Genomic DNA, 18,779 nt, shown 5'->3' with positions numbered 1-18,779 from the left:
CCACCCCTAGTGTCTGTGAATCAACATCACCTACAGCCCCTAGGCTTGTCCTCTTAATCAATCAACAATATTCACCAGGGGCTACTCCGTGCTCATCATTCTATGAGGGTTTTCCTCCAGCTGCTCCTGCTCCATCTCCTTCAGTTTCATCTGTCAGGGGGTTAAATAAACACAAACGAGGAACTCTGAGCTCTTCCCACGGTGGCGGATTTCTTTCATTTGGCTGAGCATGCAAGTCTCCTATATTCCACCAGAGGGCAGCACATCCACAGGATCAGCCCGGGCCCCAGTTCGTGTGGACAGCAAAGCTGGAAAATCCACGCCATTGTATTAATATTAAGGCCTGGGCATGGATTGCAGGGAGAGGAAACCCGTCCGAATTAGAGAGTGTGTCCAAATTTCATGTCTGCACCTTTGTGCATATGTGTATGGATGGATGAAAGTACAAGTGTATATTCACATTTTAGAAGCTGTGACAAAGGCATTGTCACTATTTTGTTCAACATTAATTGAACACCTACCGTATACCAAAAATTGTTCTACTTGCTTTAGTTTTTTTTTTTTTCTTTAGATATGGACTCATTTGGAGTTAGCACTTTACCTGAAGAGCAGTGCTAGTGAAATGCCCTGAAATGCATTTGTCTTAATACAAGTACAGTAAACATTCCCTCTGATCTTGTTGGCCACCATTTAATTGGCTTATAAACCAGCTTTTCTGTGAATAATAACATTTAAAAAGTAATTACACTGTTACACTCAGGCATACCTCTATTTCAATGAGCTAGGAGTGATAGAGGGGTGTAGGAGAGAATATTAGAATTGTTTCCATGAAGTTAAAGCATCCCAGAATTTACCTACAAATTTTAAAAAGCATTACCTTCTGATCTGCTCATGAAATTGTCCACATTCGCCCAGTGTTCCGTGATGCTTTATTTGCAAACAGTAATGTGTTTGCAAATGGACAATCTTCACCAGGTCCAAAGCAGGGACTCCTGAAAGTGCTGACTGTAATGTCCTGGGCTGGGGCAGTGGCCACCGAGGGGCCCGAGGGACAGCGGGGAAGGGAATGGATTGCCAAGGGGACTTCTGGCCCAAGACTGGGGGAGGCAGTTGCTAGTTCTTTCTGATGGACACAGGCCAATGCCAGACCTGATAGTTTTTGACAAGTGAGGAATTCAGCAGCAGCCAAGCACCAGGTATATGAGGAATCTTAAAAGACAAGAGGAGGAGAAGGAAACTGAAGGGGCTACAGAGGAGTTGTAGCCACATCTTGAAGGAATAACAACTAATAGCTGTCACTAGCATTGGTCCAGCCAATCCTCCGACTCATTCAATCCTGACAATAGCAATGAAGAAGATACGATTGCGACCTTCCCCATTTTTTGGAAAGGAAGCTAACGCACAGAAAGGTTGTGTAACTTGTCTCCAGCCACACAGCTAGCGGGAGAGCTGGATTTGGATTCAGGCAGCTCCAGCATCTATCAGCTTATGATCTAAATCATGCTGCTTCTGTGTGTGTGAACTGCAAGTAAAACTGCCTTATTAGTCTGTGGAACATGGCTCTGTGAAAATTTTATGAAAATAATTATGAAACAAAGACCACAAAGTGTTACGTTCCATGAAATCCAGATGGCAGGGGTATCAGGTGTCTGATATTTTACTTTCTGAATTTTTGAAATATTTTAATAAAATTAAAAAATTTTAAATGCCTGAGACAATGTTGTGTAAAATTTACATTTTACAAAACCTATACATACTTGAAAACATGCTAAGTGAAATGAGCCAGACAGAAAAGGACAAATACTGTATGATTCTACTCATATGAGGTACCTAAGCAGTCACATCCATAGAGACAGAATGTAGAATGGTGGTTGGAGGGGAGAAGGGGAGCTATTGTTTAACGGGTGCCGTTTCTGTTTGTGGGGTTGAAAAAGTTCTGGGGATGGGTAGTGATATTTGCACGACATTGTGAATGTACTTAATGCCATGATTTGTACATCTAAACATGGTTGAAATTTTGTTATGTATATTTTACCATAATAAGAAAAGACTATACGGAGAGGCAATTTTCTCTACTAAACATTCACTACTTTAAATATATGTTGTTTTATTAAGTATATTTTTTAATTAAAGCTGGCAATTTCAGGAACACTCAGGGACCCCTGGGGCTGGATCAGGCTGCCCGGCAGCAGAGCCCCGGCGGGCCCTAGGGAAGGAGGGACGCCTTGAAGGTCTGGTGTGCCCGGGCCTCCCTGGTGGCTGTGAACCTTTTACCTTCTGCATCTCATCTCAAACTCTGCACCAATCATGTGTCCAAGAGAGAAACAGGCCAGGAAAGGCGGGGCTTTGTGATGCTGTATGTCTGAAAACTCTGGTTCCATGGGGACCTGCCCTAAAAGGCTTGGAGACATACAGGGAGTCAAGCCAGTCTCGAGGACAGGGGACAGCAAGCCAGTGGGGCATTCCTGGGGTCCTCCTCATCAGCCCTTGGGAGAGTGGAGACCACTCACACACCCACAGCATCCTCTCTGAGTTCACATGAGGGACAGTCCTTCCCCTCTGCATCAGCCCGACTCCACTGCCGTGGGAAACCCTCCCGGGAAATGAGCCTGCAGGTCACTCTATTGCGTGTGGAACTTCCTGGAAAATCTAGTCAACCCACCTGCCTTCTCATCAGTAACAGCAATCTAGCCCAAATCCACACCTCCCAGTGTGCACCGATCCTAAACTATTATGTCCCAAACTTTCCCAATTCTAATCCAGCCCACGTAGGAAACCCACTCAGATCAGAACCCAACACACCCAATAACAATGTGCTCTGCCCTCTCTTTTCCCAGGTGCCCCTAAGTCTCAGCATCTCCCTTACCGGGGTAGGTAACAAGCTTGGCTTTGCTTAACACCAAGCTGCTTTGGTGGTGCTGGGGGAGCCGCCCTCCGACACTCGATGGCTGTGGACAGACGGGCTCTCTGCAAAGAGGCCACTACAGGTGTGAGTGCCCCGAACTCCCAACTCTCTTGGAATATAGGATGGTTAATATACAAGAATGATAATACGGTCATTTCTCCAACTAAACTGTTTTACAGTTCCTGTTCCTTTATTAAACAAACAAATCCAAGAAATTTCTACGTACAAAGTTAATCTGATCACCAGCATCAAAAAGCCACTGGGCCCAGCTCCAGGTGGGAGGGGGTGTGACCAAGAGGTGTGTCCCTGGCTGCCTGGGGATTTCCCCTCCCCTTTCTTGTGCGTAGCCCCAAATCCACCTAGAAAGAGGGAAGGAGCCTTTTGTGGTCCCACCCCAAAGGGGACAAGAAACTCTGTTAGCACAATAAAGCCAGGCTCTGTGTTAGGAAATGGTCATTCTGCACAGGGCACAGGTCTGAGGGTCTTAATGACCCGTTCACCCGCTGCAACAGGACACATGCCACATGCCACTCACCTCTCCTGACCTGGATGGAACCACCAACAGCAGGGGGTTAGGTGGGACAGTGCGAGGGCCCAAGGCCTTGTGAGTGGCCAATGCCATGTAGGAGGGATGCCACCCCCACGAGGGGCACTTAGCTCATCTAACTTGAAGAGCGTGAGGACAAGAGAGCACCAGAAGCTGCGAGCATCGCACTCCGGTAGATATAGTTTGTGAGACGGGGGCTCGTAGGCAAGAGGGAAGGTACATCCAAGGGCTAGTCTGTGTATCATGTGAATAGATGAAATGAAAACACATTGAAAAGACCAGCATGGGAGAGGAAAAAGTCCCATTATGACCTGCTAAGCAACTCACTCACCCGTCTGCAGCTTCATTGTGCTCGTTTGTTAAATGAGGGAAATTGAACACTCCAAGCCCCTTTCACTACAAAATGCTAGTCAATTGATCTATCTCCAGGCACAGAGCACACCTCTGGAAAAATAGCAGGAATATCCACACTCTGATGACAAGAGCTGAGATGGCCTCCTTCCCACTCTCAGGACAGGGAGCAAAGAGAAGACGGGGAAAAACATTGGGGCAATTCATGGCTGCTGCGGAGCGAACACCTCCGAGCATGAATCCAGAAGGCCTCCTCCCCTTACTCCTCCTGTCCCCTGCTGGGCTGGGGGGTGGTGGAGGGAAGGGCCTGGATTCCCCAGAGCAGCCAGCAGCCCAGTGCCCTGGTATCAGGTAGGGATTTCCACGTGTCAGGAAGACAATAACCATCGTCATTGCTAGCCTGTATTACACACCTACCGTTTTCTAGGCACGGCACTAAGTGTTTTATAGCCATCTCATTTCATCCTTGGCATTTTAACAATGAGAAAATTAAGAGCCAGAAAGGGAAGTAAGTTGTCCAGGATTAGAATCAGAAATGGCTGGAGCAGGGTGCTGGCAACGTTCTCTTCCCACTATCCTACCTCTGCTCTGTGGCAGCTGTGTGACCTTGAGCAAGTCACAAAACCTCTCTTGTGCCTCAACTTCCTCATCACTGAGGCCAAAAATACCCACTTTGTTAGAATTGTTGGAGGGATTACGTGAAGTACCCGGCACAGTGATGTCATCATTTTAATATATCATCACCATGATGATCACAGACACCAGTAGAGCTGTAAGAATGTTCAGGGACACAGGACCCGGAGGAAGGACGCACAGGGAGAGGTGGGGACCCCACCCTCCACCCCAACTCTCCACATGGCACTTGGATGGGAAACAGGGCTGCAGTTCAATGGGGTGCCCCAGGGTCCTAGAAAGTCCTGCCTGACGCCCACTAATCCCCCACCATGACAGTGACTGATCTTCTGTCAAAATGCAAAACCTCCTCTGAGGTTGGCTCTGACCCGCTCCTTGGACCCAGACTCCTTCTGTTCTCCAGTCAAGTCCCAGCAGAACCTCGGTGCCTGGCATCCAGTATGGGCGTTAAACATTTTTTTTGCGTGACTCTGGTCATTTTCCTGCTTAAAACTTTTCGTTGACCCCTGTGTTGCCTTTAGGTTAGATGCAGACTCTGGCTTGTGAGTGACTGTCAAGCGTCAATCCCCAATCCTGGAGGTTGTGCAGGGTTTGACTTCCTGGCTGAGTGTCTAAAACTTCAGTTATTAGTTATAGAGCATTGTTCAGAAGTTTATCATAGCGCATAATTTTTGTTAATTTATCTATATAAACATATGCACTGTTTATCAACATAAATAATTTGCATAATGGGTTTGTTTAATTTCCACACACTCCTTCTTTAGTTTTCAGGATAACAAAGTGCTGCACAGGTGTACAGCTATGCCACACACACACACACAGAGCTTTCCTCTCTCAGGGGCCAGGTGCCTGATTTTTGCTGCAATCTGAGATAACAGGGGAAACTGACTTGTGCATTGAAGGAGTTCTCACCCCTTTCTTCATCTGGGAGCTATGTTCCATCTGGAACAAAACAAGCCTCCCGCGTCCTCGCAAATGCAAATGAAATCGCCTCTTGCCAAGTGCTGTGGGTTTCTTCTTCATCTCAGTGTCTGTCTGGCCTCCCCCATCCACGGACCAGGTTCCTCGGCCCGTGGTCCTCTAGCCAGAGTCAAAGCTGACAGCACTTGCCTAGCCTCCTATCAACCTTAGAATTGTGGCGCAGTTGCAGCTGTAAGAGTGGGGGCAGGGCAGGGAAGGGCTGCACCCCAAGAAGTGCCAGGTACTGACCACCCGTCCCCGACCACCCGTCCCCATCCCAGGTCCTCTAATGGATGTGGCTGCTACACTGATTCCTGCTCCAGGTCTTCCCAGCGTCCGCAACTGCTCTCAGACCTTGGACTGGGTGTGGTGTGGGCCCCCTTTCTTATCTCAAGTGCAGGAGAACAGCCTCTGTCCCTGCCGTGGGACAGACCTAGCTGCGGTGGCTGTAGCCTGGCGCCCCCCGTGCCTGTGAGAGAAGAGGCAGGGGCCTGTGTCCCAGTCGCCCAGTCGTGGCTCTGCCAACCTCGGGAGAGTTACTACTGTTATTCTTCCGGGCTCTGTGGACTCAGTTTAGAAGCAAAGGGTGGATTTGGGCCAAGTTCTCGACTAGGTGCACATTAGAATCACCTGGAGAGCTGCTTAAAAATACCTATGCCTGGGCCTCCTCTCAAACTAAGTCACAACCCCTGGGGATAAGGCCTGGGCATGCGGCTAAAACTGCTCAGTTGACCCTGACACGCAGACAGGATCTCCAAGGGCCCCCCCCACTCCCCGCCCCACCTGCCTTGGCCATTTTGCCTATGACACCAGCCAGGGACACCAGCCAGGGCGGGCTCCCGGGGCTCCGGTGCTGGTGGGCCCTCCCCACCTCAAGCCTCTTCTCCATTATAAAAGGATCCGGGAATCAGCCGCACTTACAGTAAATGGAATCAAGCAAATGGAAATGACACAGGCCTGGGTAGCGCTCTGCATCTGCACAGCACTTTGACCCCTGCGATTTCCTTAACGACGCGTGGGAAACTGCACCCCTGTGACTGCTCCCAGTGGAGAGGAAGGAAACCCCTCACTGGCGGCCAGACGGCGGTCTCCCCGGCCTTGGCTCCCTCACAAGCACGGGGGGCACCTGCTCCGTGCGGGGCACGGCGGGGGTACCCCGCAACCTGGCACACGCAGCCCCTGCCTCGGCGGGGAGACGGCGATAAACAGGAAGACGTGTTAAAGGGCGGCAAGTTGGGATCGGCACCGAGAAGGAAGCCCAGGGGGTGCCGCGCAGAGAACAATGGTGACGGCAGGAGGCCCCGCAGGGAGGTGACATTTCAGTCGGGAGCTATCAGGAAAGGAGGCCGCGGGTGCGCAGCCCGGAGGCGCACCGATGGGCCGCACAGCGCATGCGCCCGCCCGAGGCCCCACGCGGGGCTCGGTAGCCTCCCGGGACTAGGTCGGGGGGGGGCGGTGAGAGGGAACGACGCGCTTTCCCTCCGCCACGTGGCGGGCTCCTGGCTCCTCGACAGGCACCCGGTCCGTAGGAAAAGGAGGAGAAAACCCCTTGACCAGCCGGGGATACAGATGCCCCGCGGGCCCCAGGAGCCAGGGCTGCGTGGGCACCCTCCGGCCCCCGGGGATGGGCCGGGCCCGCCTCGACTGCTCTGGGCTGGGCGCGCCACTCCTCGCCGTAGCTGCCCGACTCGGGGACCCGGGGACCCCACGGCTCGGGCTCCCTCTGCAGGCTGGCTGCGCCCTACTCGGGGCCAGGCTTCCCCTCCCCCCTGGAGAGGACTGTTTCCCTTCCCGGGACAAAGCGTCTCTGTGCCTGCCCGCCTCCTGCCCATACAGCCAGCGAGAAAGGCCGATTCCTCGGAGATTCCAAATGAGGCTTCTGCAGGGGCCTCCTGTGCTCTTGGGGAAGGGCTGGCAGGAATGTCAACCACCCTGCTAATTTCAACCTGTAACTGCAGTGGCAGCTTCCTCTTTTCCCCACTAGATGGGGTGCTTGATCTCTACAGCTAGAGATCAGCTAGCCAGAGATATCACAGTTCCAATCATTTCATTTGGCTCCGAAGGCTGCTCAAAAATTTTATTCAAAGCAAAGGGAAATCTTTTATAGGAAGTGGCCATAGACTGAAATTTAAAAAAAAACTGATTTATGTATCCTCCTCAATTAGCAAATGTGATAAAGGGTGAGTGAACATGTTTGCACAGGAAACCTAGCAAATATGAAATACGGATGCACATGGAGTGAGCTAGAAAATGATTCCAGTAAAGAGTCATTTTGAACAATACTCTAACTGGCTCTTCCTTTTGAGACAGGCTAGAGGCATTAACCCTGGACAATTAAGCTGAAAAAAAGCCTTTGGCCTGGTCATTGTCATCATTTTGCTTGATCAATGGCGGCCTGGTTCTGGTTGATCAATCCCAGCTCCCAGACACACAAGTCAAGAAGACAGAGGGAAGCCCAAGGGTAGTCACTGAAGCTACTGTGAGCAAAAAGGCAATTATGCTTTTCACGTGCAAACTCATTTTGCTGAGTTACTGGAAATAATTATATCCTTGGATGTTATAAAGCGTGGATATTTATCTTCATCATTAACAATAAATACCCATGGAGCTCCCACCTTGTCCCTTCATTGGTAGAAAAGCCCTCTCTGACATTTCTAGGCAGCGTTGAGATAGTGCCACACGCAGCAAGAACAAAAAGACACCAACTCTGTCTTCAGGAGTCTACATTTTAGCCCAAGAAACAGAACTCTTTCCCGAAAACAATACAAGATATACATTATTAATATTTACATCAGTTTAGAACTTTACATGGATAAATGAAATCCTTGATGAACAAAGTCAACCCGTTACATCTTGAAGTAACAAGTTTTCAGAGCTACAAAACCAGTTTTAAAGAAACCTCCTTTTTGAAGTACCATCACAGAATTCCACAAGAGGTGTCATCAGAATGCTTTGAGGATGATTTTGAGACAAAAACACATGGATCAGCTTTTACTGTTACATTTTCATTTACTGTTGAAACTTATTTGTGGAACCCTCACATTTCACCAGCACTAGGGATTTTTTTTTTTTTTTTTTTTTGAGACAGAGTCTCACTTTCTTGCCCGGGCTAGAGTGAGTGCCGTGGCATCAGCCTAGCTCACAGCAACCTCAGACTCCTGGGCTTAAGCGATCCTACTGCCTCAGCCTCCCGAGTAGCTGGGACTACAGGCATGAGCCACCATGCCCGGCTAATTTTTTTTTTTTTGTATATATATTTTTAGTTGGCCAGATAATTTCTTTCTATTTTTAGTAGAGACGGGGTCTCACTCTTGCTCAGGCTGGTCTCGAACTCCTGACCTCGAGCGATCCACCCGCCTCGGCCTCCCAGAGCTAGGATTACAGGCGTGAGCCACCGCGCCCGGCCTAGGGATATTTTTAACAGGCAGTCTTTGGGCACTTGGTCACTGTGCAAAAAAACATCCTTGAGCACTTGGTCATGGGACTTCACAGTTTTCACTCAAATTTACAGCCATAGGCATCTCCTACTGGGAAAGTTGGGGAGTGGGTAGATATTGGGCTTTGTTTTCATTATATGGTGGGAACAGATTCAGTACAGTCCCTAAGGCAGTAAAATCAAAACTTCAATTATTCAGGAAGGTGGCCTTTAAGAAATTTGCTGCCTTTAACACATTTCTTTCTCCTGGTCACAAGGTAAAGGCATATATTCAGCCCAAATTTGGCATAAATTCTGTGTAAATTACATACACTTTCAGCAGTTCTACAAATGCCTTCTAAGAAGACTGTCTATGTAATAAAGCTGCTGCCTTTCCAGAAAGTTGCTTTGGCCATTCTAAAAATACAATGGAAGAATCCAGATGAGCCTATCAAATTGCCTAGAGATCACCCCTGGTGCCAGCAGAAAGACACTCATAGTGAACCCTCAGCAGTTGGGACTGTGTCTTTCCATCCCTAGTCCTTGGCCTAGAATGGAAACCAAAACCAGAGGTCAATGAATGCTTGCTGAGGTGAACTGAATTCTCTGGTTTTATGCAGACCTTGCCTATGTGCATGTGCCTAGAATCAAGAGGTCAGCTATGTCTCCTGAGAAGTCAGCAGTCACATGTAATTCTGACTAAATGAAAAATACCAGAAATGTTATAAAATTGGCCACAAGAAGTCCGGAGCTATAGAATCCTCAACTCTTCAAGAACCCCTCTGTCCTGACCTGTGTCCTTAGGGCCAACCATAGGCACAAATTTAGTCTCTCCATACTAGTCAAACATTGTAGTAAACAGAGCAACAAAGGTGTCCACATGCTCATTCCCACAACCTGTGAATATGTTACATCACCATATTAAGGTTGCTAATCAGCTTAACATAGGGAGATTGCCTGGCTTATCTTCCTCAGAAGTGGAACAGGGAGACAGGAGAGGTCAGAATGACGCAATGTGAGGACTCAACGCACAATTGCTGACTTTGAAGACAGAGGAAGGGGCCACAAGCCAAGAAATGTAGGCAACCTCCAGAAGCCAGAAAAGGCAAAAAACAAAACAAAACAAAAACAAAAACCAGATTCTTACCTAGAGCCTAGAGCATGCAGAAGGAATTCAGCCCTGCTGACACCTTGATTCTAGCCCAGTGAGTGACACACGTATTGGACATTTAACCTACAGAGCTGTAAGGTAATAAATTGTGCTGTTTTAAGCCACTATGTGTGTGGTAATTTGTCCCAGAAGCAATAGGAAACTAATGCAAGCAGCTTCTGTGACCAGGCACTGAGCCACCAGTAGGGATGCAAAGAGGCCCAACATTCCAGGGACACATAGTCCAGTAGGGAGAGAAAAATGTGTACGTGTAGTTAAAGCAACCTGCTATGCACTAAAGCCCTGCACCAAGCCCAGAGGGAGCACGGAGCAGAAAATGCTCCCCTCTGCGTGGAAGAATCATGGAAGGCTTCCTGGAGGAGGGGAGACATTTCAGTTTAAACTAGAAGGCTGATAGGAGGGGTCTGTATGACTCTGGCTTTATATGGCCCCAGGGCCTTTCATTTAGCTCTCTTTTGGGACATGAGTACTGAAAGGGAAACGTTCTTTATTGTCCACATTGGTTCAGACTCTTGATCTTCAAAGTGTGGTCCAGGGACCAGGAGCATTGGCATCACCTGGGAGGTTGTCAGAAATGCAGCATCTCAGATCATGCCCAGCCCTACTAGGCCACAGTCTCCACTCTAACAAGACCCCAGGGGGATTCCTATGTGCATTACAGTTTGAGAATCATTGCCCTAAATAACAATATTCTCATCCTCACCACACAGTGTGGAGAGAACAGAAACAGGGTTCCAGAAATTGCTCACATACACAAACCTGACAGAATGTAGGTCCCGCAGAACCCGATGCTACGTACCAATGCTCAGATGGTGCCCTCGGCTCTCTGCTGTTTCTCAGCATTTACATAGACATTATGTACACGATCAGGCTGCACATCTCCTGTGGGAGCATTAGGCAGGCTTGATTTCATAAACCTTGGTTGCATCATCCATTTTTTTTTTTTTTAGAAAATGTGACTTCACCTCTAGCATTCTAATGGAGCAAAATTTTTCTATAGCTCGATGACCTCAATCCCATAATAATTTATACTAACAGCTAAATCATCAAATCACAGATTCAATTTACTTCTTCTGCCATGGGTAAAAACAGGTCAGGATGCCTCTGGCAAACCCGAGCCCTGATTTTTAGGACCTGGGTCCTGGGCAATCCACAGACAGCCCTCCACGCCTCCGTGACTTAGCTACTTGACCCATCAACCCCTTTGCTGTGCTTGAGCTACATCTCTTGTTGGCCCTGGATCCGACACACGCTCAGAGCTGCTTCACGTTCTGTGGGAACCCGGAGATGCTTTTGCCTCAGGGGTTGAAGTTTTGTGATGTATCTGCAGCACAGCCAGGACCAGCTTCCTGGGGTGCACGCAGTACACTCGCCCAGCCCTATACTCAGAAGGGGTTGAGGTTTAATGCTCTGCAGTTGCAATTTTAAAACTTTTAATGATTTTATATTTGAGTTGATGTTTTGCAAGTGAAGTCATGTACTTAGGACTTGGAGCCTGCATCCTGAGCCTCCCACCCCATCAACAAGGTTTCCCCGCCACCCACTCCCCTGCCCTGCCCTGCAAACAGTGGGCTTCATGGAGGGACAGAGTCAGGCACACGCCCCCTGCATGCCCAGGGCATCAGGGCAGAGGCATAGCGGGCACAGGGCTCATGAGGGCACCAGTGAGCGCCTGGGACTCATCCAGTGCCTATCCTGTGCCCAAGGAAGCGTGACATTGAATACCAAATAAAAAACCATGCCAGGCTGAAAGAGAGACGGAGACCACTAGAGAGAGGAGAAAGCTTTTCTCCTGCTTTAAAAAGAAATGTAAAATTCACATCACGTAAAATGACTCTCTTAGCCATGCTAAGTGTACTGTTCAGTAGTGTTAGGGACATTCACACTGTTATGCAAACCATCTTCAAAACTGTTTCTGTCTTGCAAAACTAATATTCTGTACCTATTACTCCCCATGTTCCCTCCCATCAGCCCCTGGCAACCACCATTCTACTTCCTGTGTCTGTAACTGTGACTACTCTAGGTACCTCATGTAAGTGAAATCGCAGTTTTTGTCTTTTTGTGACTAGCTTATTTCACTTAGCATAATGACCTTGTCAGCCTTCTTGTAGCATGTGTCGAAATTTCCTTCCTTTCTTAAGTTGAATACTATTCCCTTGTATGTCTATAGCACATTTTGCTTATGCATTCATCCGTAGATGGACATGCGAGTTACTTCCACCGTTTGGCTGTTGTGAGTGATGCTGCCATGAACACGAGTGTGCAGCCGTCTCTCTGAGTCCCTGTTTTCAGTTCTTTTACGTATATTCCGAAGTGGAATTGCCGGATCATAGGGACTCCTGCTTTTTGAACACACATTTTCATTTTGAACTGGGCTGTGTAAATTATGCAGCCAGCTCTCTGCTCACAACCAGCCAGCATGTGTACGGATCATAGGTACCAGAGAACTGCTCTGCGCCGGCCGTCAAAACCAAAGACTTTGAATGCTTGACCTGATAGTGTCACCATCACCGCGGAACAAATGAGAAAAGCAAGACACTGAGCAAAAAGGCTCACCTCCAAGTGTCCCCACCAATCAGGAGCAACGGGTATTGACATTCATAGCTGCAGAACATTCTGGAACTGTTTTTTATTTATCAATGCATGCATAATTTCATTTGATACATATGTATTGAACATCAACTAGGCAGTAAACAAGGAAGACAAGGGTCTTACATGCAAGTCAGACAGTGATCTAATTGCACATTTGATGGTCTATTGTGAAAAGTTCTATTATATAAAGGAGAAATGTTGGTCCCTGAGCCCAGGGCTGGGAAGCTGGCTGTGGATGGGTCGTTGTTCCTGCTTTCAAGGGGCTGATAGGCTAGGACAGGAGTTTCTAAAGTGGTGCATGAGATGATTTTAGGTGGTACATAATATCTTTTATTTTTAATAGGTACATATTAATTTTAATGTATGCTTAGAAATATATATTTGATACGTCAAACCCTCAATCCCTAAATATTTTATGAATGAGGCTCAGTTAAAAGAGGAAGCCACATAGAAAAAAATAAATATAAAGGAAATAATATATTTATATTAAAATAAGTAATGCAGGAACGACATGGATGAAACAAACAAACAAACAAAAAAACCTAGAGATCACAACTCAAATGACTGCATTTTGGAAACTCTCTGTGGGTTTTAAGGAGAAATACAGTTTTTCATACAGGCCATTTCAAATTTCAGAAGAGTATGACAAGGGCTAAGATACAGCTAAGTCCATGGGACAAGGGAAGCAGCCGTGTATGAGGGGGCTCCTAACTCAGTTTAGGGGATTCAAGAAAGGCTTTCCAGAAATTGCTTCATGCAATGAATTTTATTCAATTACCCAGCCCAGGTGTGGCTGTTTGAACTCTCCAAGCACTAGGAGCCGTGGAAACCCTCTGGAGCAGGAGGGGACATTTCCAGATGAGGAGGCTGGGTGGTTTCACAGTGGCCACAGGCCTCAGGGTGACAGTCTCTGCCCCGTCTCCCTGCCCCTGTCGGAGCCTCTGCCTTCCCTTTCCCGCTCCTGCACACATCCTTTCTCGGCGTATTGCCAGGTAGACAAGGTGGAAAGTGGCTGCCCACACGCTTCAATTTCTATCTCTCCAGTTCAAAAGACCAGCTCAATTGATGTTAACATTTCTTATTTCCAAGTCCTGATTTCTGGGGAAGTGACTCTGGCTGGGTCCCTCACAGGTGACCTCAGAGGCGGTGCCCTGTTCACACAAGGATCACCGTCACCATGCAGATCAGGGAGGTGGCGGTTCCCAGAATCTGGGTGGGAGTGGGGCTGGACCTCCAGGCCGACAGGCTGACGGCCTAACCTGGAAAAATCCTCATGCCAATGGCTTCCGGACTCCTCTGTGTCCGGACTCCTCTGTTCCTCTGTTAACATAGGAACTGCCAGGCCTAGAGTGTTTTCTCTTCGGTCACCCTGAGGATAATGGTGGCATGAGAGAGCTGAAATGACAAGGGACATCAGTCCCACCCAGGGGTTCTTCTGGAGAAGAAGAGAAGCAGTATGAGGAACCTGCCAGGCGCCTAGGATTTGGGGCTGTTTTGACCCACAGGAGGGAGGCAGAGAGCAAACGGGTTTGGTGGGGCCTGACATTTTCACTTTATATCCCAGAAAATCATGGGATCTGGCCCTTCCTCTTTGAGAGGCTGTGTCATTCAATGAATTGCTAATACATCTATAACTCTTACTTCATGCCAAGTACGTGCTATGTTCTAAGTGTTTTACACAGATTAACTCGCAATAACTCTGTGATATATAGCTGCCTTTATCCCATTTCTGAAAATCAGAAAATTAAGGCACAGAGAGGTCAAGGAACTCACCCAAGTTTACACAGCAAGGAAATGCAGAGCTGGGACTCAAACCCACATAATCTGTCTCCAGCGCCCATGCTCCTGACCCAAAGGCCAGACAGACCAGGGTTAAATTCTTGTTTCACGACTTATTTGTTATAAGGTCTCTTTAAACTACTGATTCAGTGGCCTTATGCAGTGGACTTTGTATTCATTGTTTCAATGAATAGGTATTAAGTCCCTTTTGCAGATAGGGAAACTCAAAACAGGTAAGTTGTCGATGGTCCCACAGTAGGTGGAGGTGCCAGGATTTGAACCATCTTCGTCAGATTCCAGAACCTATAGTTTTCAGCCACTGTGCTATACACAGATGAGGGGCAGATGGTATCCTGAAGAGAACTTTGGCTTTGGCAATGAACAGAGGTAGGTTCCTGGCTCTGCCTTTCTCTGTTGGCTAACAGAGTGAATGCTTCTCTTCAGTTTCCAAGCTAGAAAAGAGCAGGGAGGGATAACATTCCTATTTTGCTGGTTTATCAAAAGGTTAAGTAATAAGGCCGGGCGCGGTGACTCATGCCTGTAATGTTAGCCCTCTGGGAGGCTGAAGCAGGTGGATCACTTGAGGTCAGGAGTTTGAGACCAACCTGAGCAAAAGTGAGACTCCCCCATCCCTACTAAAAAAAAAAAAAGACAGACAGAGAAAACTAGCCGGGTTTGGTGGTACGTACCTATCTATAGTCCCACCTACTCGGGAGGCTGAGGCAGGAGGTTACTGGAGTCCAGGAGTTTGAAGATGCAGTGAGCTATGATTGGGCCACTGCACTCTAGCCCAGGTGACAGAGCAAGACCCTGTCTCAAAAAAAAAAAAATTTTTTTTAAGTAATAATATCTATAAAGTGCCTTTCTTTCTGAACGAACTCAGCCAGTGGTGGTGGTTAAGATTGTTCGCCATTGCGCTTACCACAGTCCAGCTGCCAGCAGCGATGACAATGGCTGCACCTTGCAGCAGGATCTCCCAGCAAGAGCAGCACCCGCTGGCCATGGCGAGCCTGCACTTCTCTGTCACCTGTGCTTTGCAGGCCTCCCAGCAGGGTCTGTCTTTAGCACGAAGGTCCCGCACGACACTTCACAGACATGGCAGCAACTGAACACGCCAGTCAACCTATGGATCTGAACAACATGCAGTAACCCATCAATTCAGTGAAACAACTGTTATTGATTTCTGGGGGTTTCCCTCCCCACTGGTTGTTTAATTGAATTGAGGGGTGTTCTGTGGAGTTGATTACCTCAGCCGGTTCTTTTAGTGTGATAGAGACAAAACGAAATGAGAATGAATGAATCTGTTCGTTAAAGAGAATGTTCTGACAAATAATTTTTTCTGATGACAGTGGTTTTCCTTGTCCATTTCTTCTGCACAGGGAACTGGAATGTATTTAGGGGGACTGTCATTGCGTGTCAATATGCTGATAAGCTGGCGCCCTTTCAATTGTCTCACAGTTCTCAAGAGGTGATTCGAGGCCAAAATGAATCCACCAATCTTTCTCTCCCCACACATAGACTTTTGCCAGTTCTGAGTCATTGAAACCACTGTTTCCCACGTTCCCACCACCGCCACCAGTCCTGTACACGAAAGCTGATTTTCAGCATTAAATGAAAATACAGACTCTCCAGCAAGCGAACAGTATGCCAACTCTTGGGGGCGATGATTTGCACACCTATGATTTATATTTTCTTCCCTGGAGGTGGCTTTTTGTGGATTTCAGACAGCACCACACTTGTTTTCACTGACAGTGATTAAAAAAACAGATGTCAGGATGAGGCCTCGGGGATGGGATGGGTAGAATGACAAGAAAGGAAAGAGGCCAACTGAGTGAATTCTGAAACCCTTCTTTGAATCTCTGAGCTCTTACAGTTCCCCCAGGTACAGGAGACACGGACTTGCTAACCCTTTTTAAGGAAAATATAGATTGCAGAAAATAGATAGATTATAGTTGAATTTTTATTGACTTTCCCCCCAAAATCAGCCTCTCTCTCTGAGTCTTTGCTGCTGTCACTGTTACCCCACTGCTGTGCTGAGATCTCAGGGTTGTTGAAATTGGTGGTGCAACTGAAATTCTCACATACAATAAAAGAAATGGATCCTAAGGACATGGAGTCTCACTTACCATAAGGCTCCATAAGTCAGTTGACTTGGAATAGGCAATGTGTGTTTTGCATTTTTATGCATTTTATACAGCACAAAATGTCTCATTCCTAGCAACTCATATGTAATACAATGTGACATTAAGGGTCACACAGTGAGGGTCGACACAATGCCAATGTTTAAAAATTAGATTTGCTGCTCCATCTTGACATACTTTATGGTGTATAAGATAAGGCAGGAAAAAAGCATCCCTCGTTGAAAACTAATGAGGAATTGTGAATTTTACTATGAGGCACTAGAAAGTAGACAATATCTCAATGGTATTAGAAGAGCATCCCTCAAAGGGACAAGGATAAAATGAGTGGAAACACCCCTAAATGATTAAAAACTCTTAGCAAACTAGAAATAGCAGGAAATTCCTTAACCTGATTTTTTAAAAAAGTATCTATTAAAATCCCACAGCAAGTGCCATTCCTAATGACAATCACTAAAAGCATTCTCTCTAAAATAAGAAACAGGGCAAGGAAGGCTGTGACCAGCACTTCTAGTCAACATTGTATCGGAGATCATGCCAGCATAGTAAGAAAAAGAAAGAAAACAAGGATTGGAAACAATAAAAACCAAATTGCCATTTTTCACACTGTCCATAAAGAAAACTTGAGAGATCTATCAGCAGAATTAACAAGAGAGTTCCACACTGCTGTTCAATATAAAAATCAATGTACACATATCAGTTGGTTTCCTATAATCAATTCATTTAGCCAGCAGGTATTTATTTAGCATTTACTATGTGCCACTGTTCTAGGTGCATGGGGTACATTAATGAAGAGGCAGGCAAAGAGTGCAGCCTTCTTGATCTTAACAGCCAGAATCACTTTAAAAATGTCACTGAAATGAGTGGGAACAGGGGGATAAGATGGTCAACATAGGGCAGGAGCCTTAGCAGCGTTAGGGTTCTGGTCCTGTATGGTTTGCTACATGACATTATTTATCAAAATGTGTTCCTGCTCCTGGACCATCCAGGCCTAAGTGGAGTAGAAAGAAAGCAGACCAGCATGCCAAGAGCCAAATTTTGGCTTTGTTTGCAACACAATATTGTTTTGAAAAAATCATAACCCCCAAATTTAATATTGATTAATATCAACTATTACACAATCCATATTCCCTAATTGTCCCAATATAAGTTCTTTATAGCTGACTTAAAATCTAGGATCCAATAAGCGTTCACACATTCACTTGTTTGCTATATGGCCTTAGGTCTCCTTTAATCTAGAACAATCCTCCTGCTTTTTTAGATTTTAAAACTGCTGATGCCACCTGTTCATGGATCACACTTTTTTTTTTTTTTTGAGACAGAGTCTCACTTTGTTGCCCAGGCTAGAGTGAGTGTCGTGGCATCAGCCTAGCTCACAGCAACCTCAAACTCCTGGGCTTAAGCGATCCTCCTGCCTCAGCCTCCCGAGTAGCTGGGACTATAGGCATGCGCCATCATGCCCAGCTAATTTTTTCTATATATATTTTTAGTTGTCCAGATAATTTTTATTTCTATTTTTAGTAGAGATGGAGTCTCCCTCAGGCTGGTCTCGAACTCCCGACCTCGAGCGATCCACCCACCTCGGCCTCCCAGAGGGCTAGGATTACAGGCGTGAGCCACCGCATCCAGCCCATGGATCACACTTAAAATCACATAGTTCTAGCTACTACTCCTCTATTGAGCATGTCCAAAGTGGTGTAACTCTCATCCTTTGAGCCTTTAATTATAGGTATTGCATTTCTTATTTCTAGGATTTCCATTTGAGTAAATGCCAGTTCTCAGATGACATTCTCCATCATGTCATATAATTTTTTGAACATAGTCACTTAATATAAAGTCCCTGTCTGAGAACTCCAATATCAGAGAAATCTAAGAGTCTTTCTAGGTTATCTATTTTTTCTCTAGATTTTGCTTATTAGTATCCCTGGTGATTTTTGTTGGATGCTGGACATCATATTTGAAAAATTACAGAGGCTCCAGATGATATCTCCCTCAAAAGAGGATTCACCCTGTCTTCTGGAATCCTGCAGAGGTGAAATCACCTAAATCAACCAGGCTGTGAGTAGCTGGAGGCTAAATGCAACCTTTGGTTATCTTGATCCACTCCTGGTTCACATCTTCTTCTGAAGTGTAGCCCTGTGAGAATACCAGCTTAAACCTCGGAGTGTTTCCCAGGGCCTCTTCTCTTTGGTGGATCCTGAATTCCAATTTTTTGTTTCCCTGGCACCATGTGTCTCCCAAAAGCTCTGCTACACCCGGTTTCTTTATACTTGGCTTCTTAGCCCCTC

This window comes from Lemur catta, chromosome 13 (genome assembly GCF_020740605.2).
Source record: "Lemur catta isolate mLemCat1 chromosome 13, mLemCat1.pri, whole genome shotgun sequence".
NCBI classification, from domain to species: domain Eukaryota; kingdom Metazoa; phylum Chordata; class Mammalia; order Primates; family Lemuridae; genus Lemur; species Lemur catta.
This window is presented reverse-complemented; position numbering follows the sequence as displayed.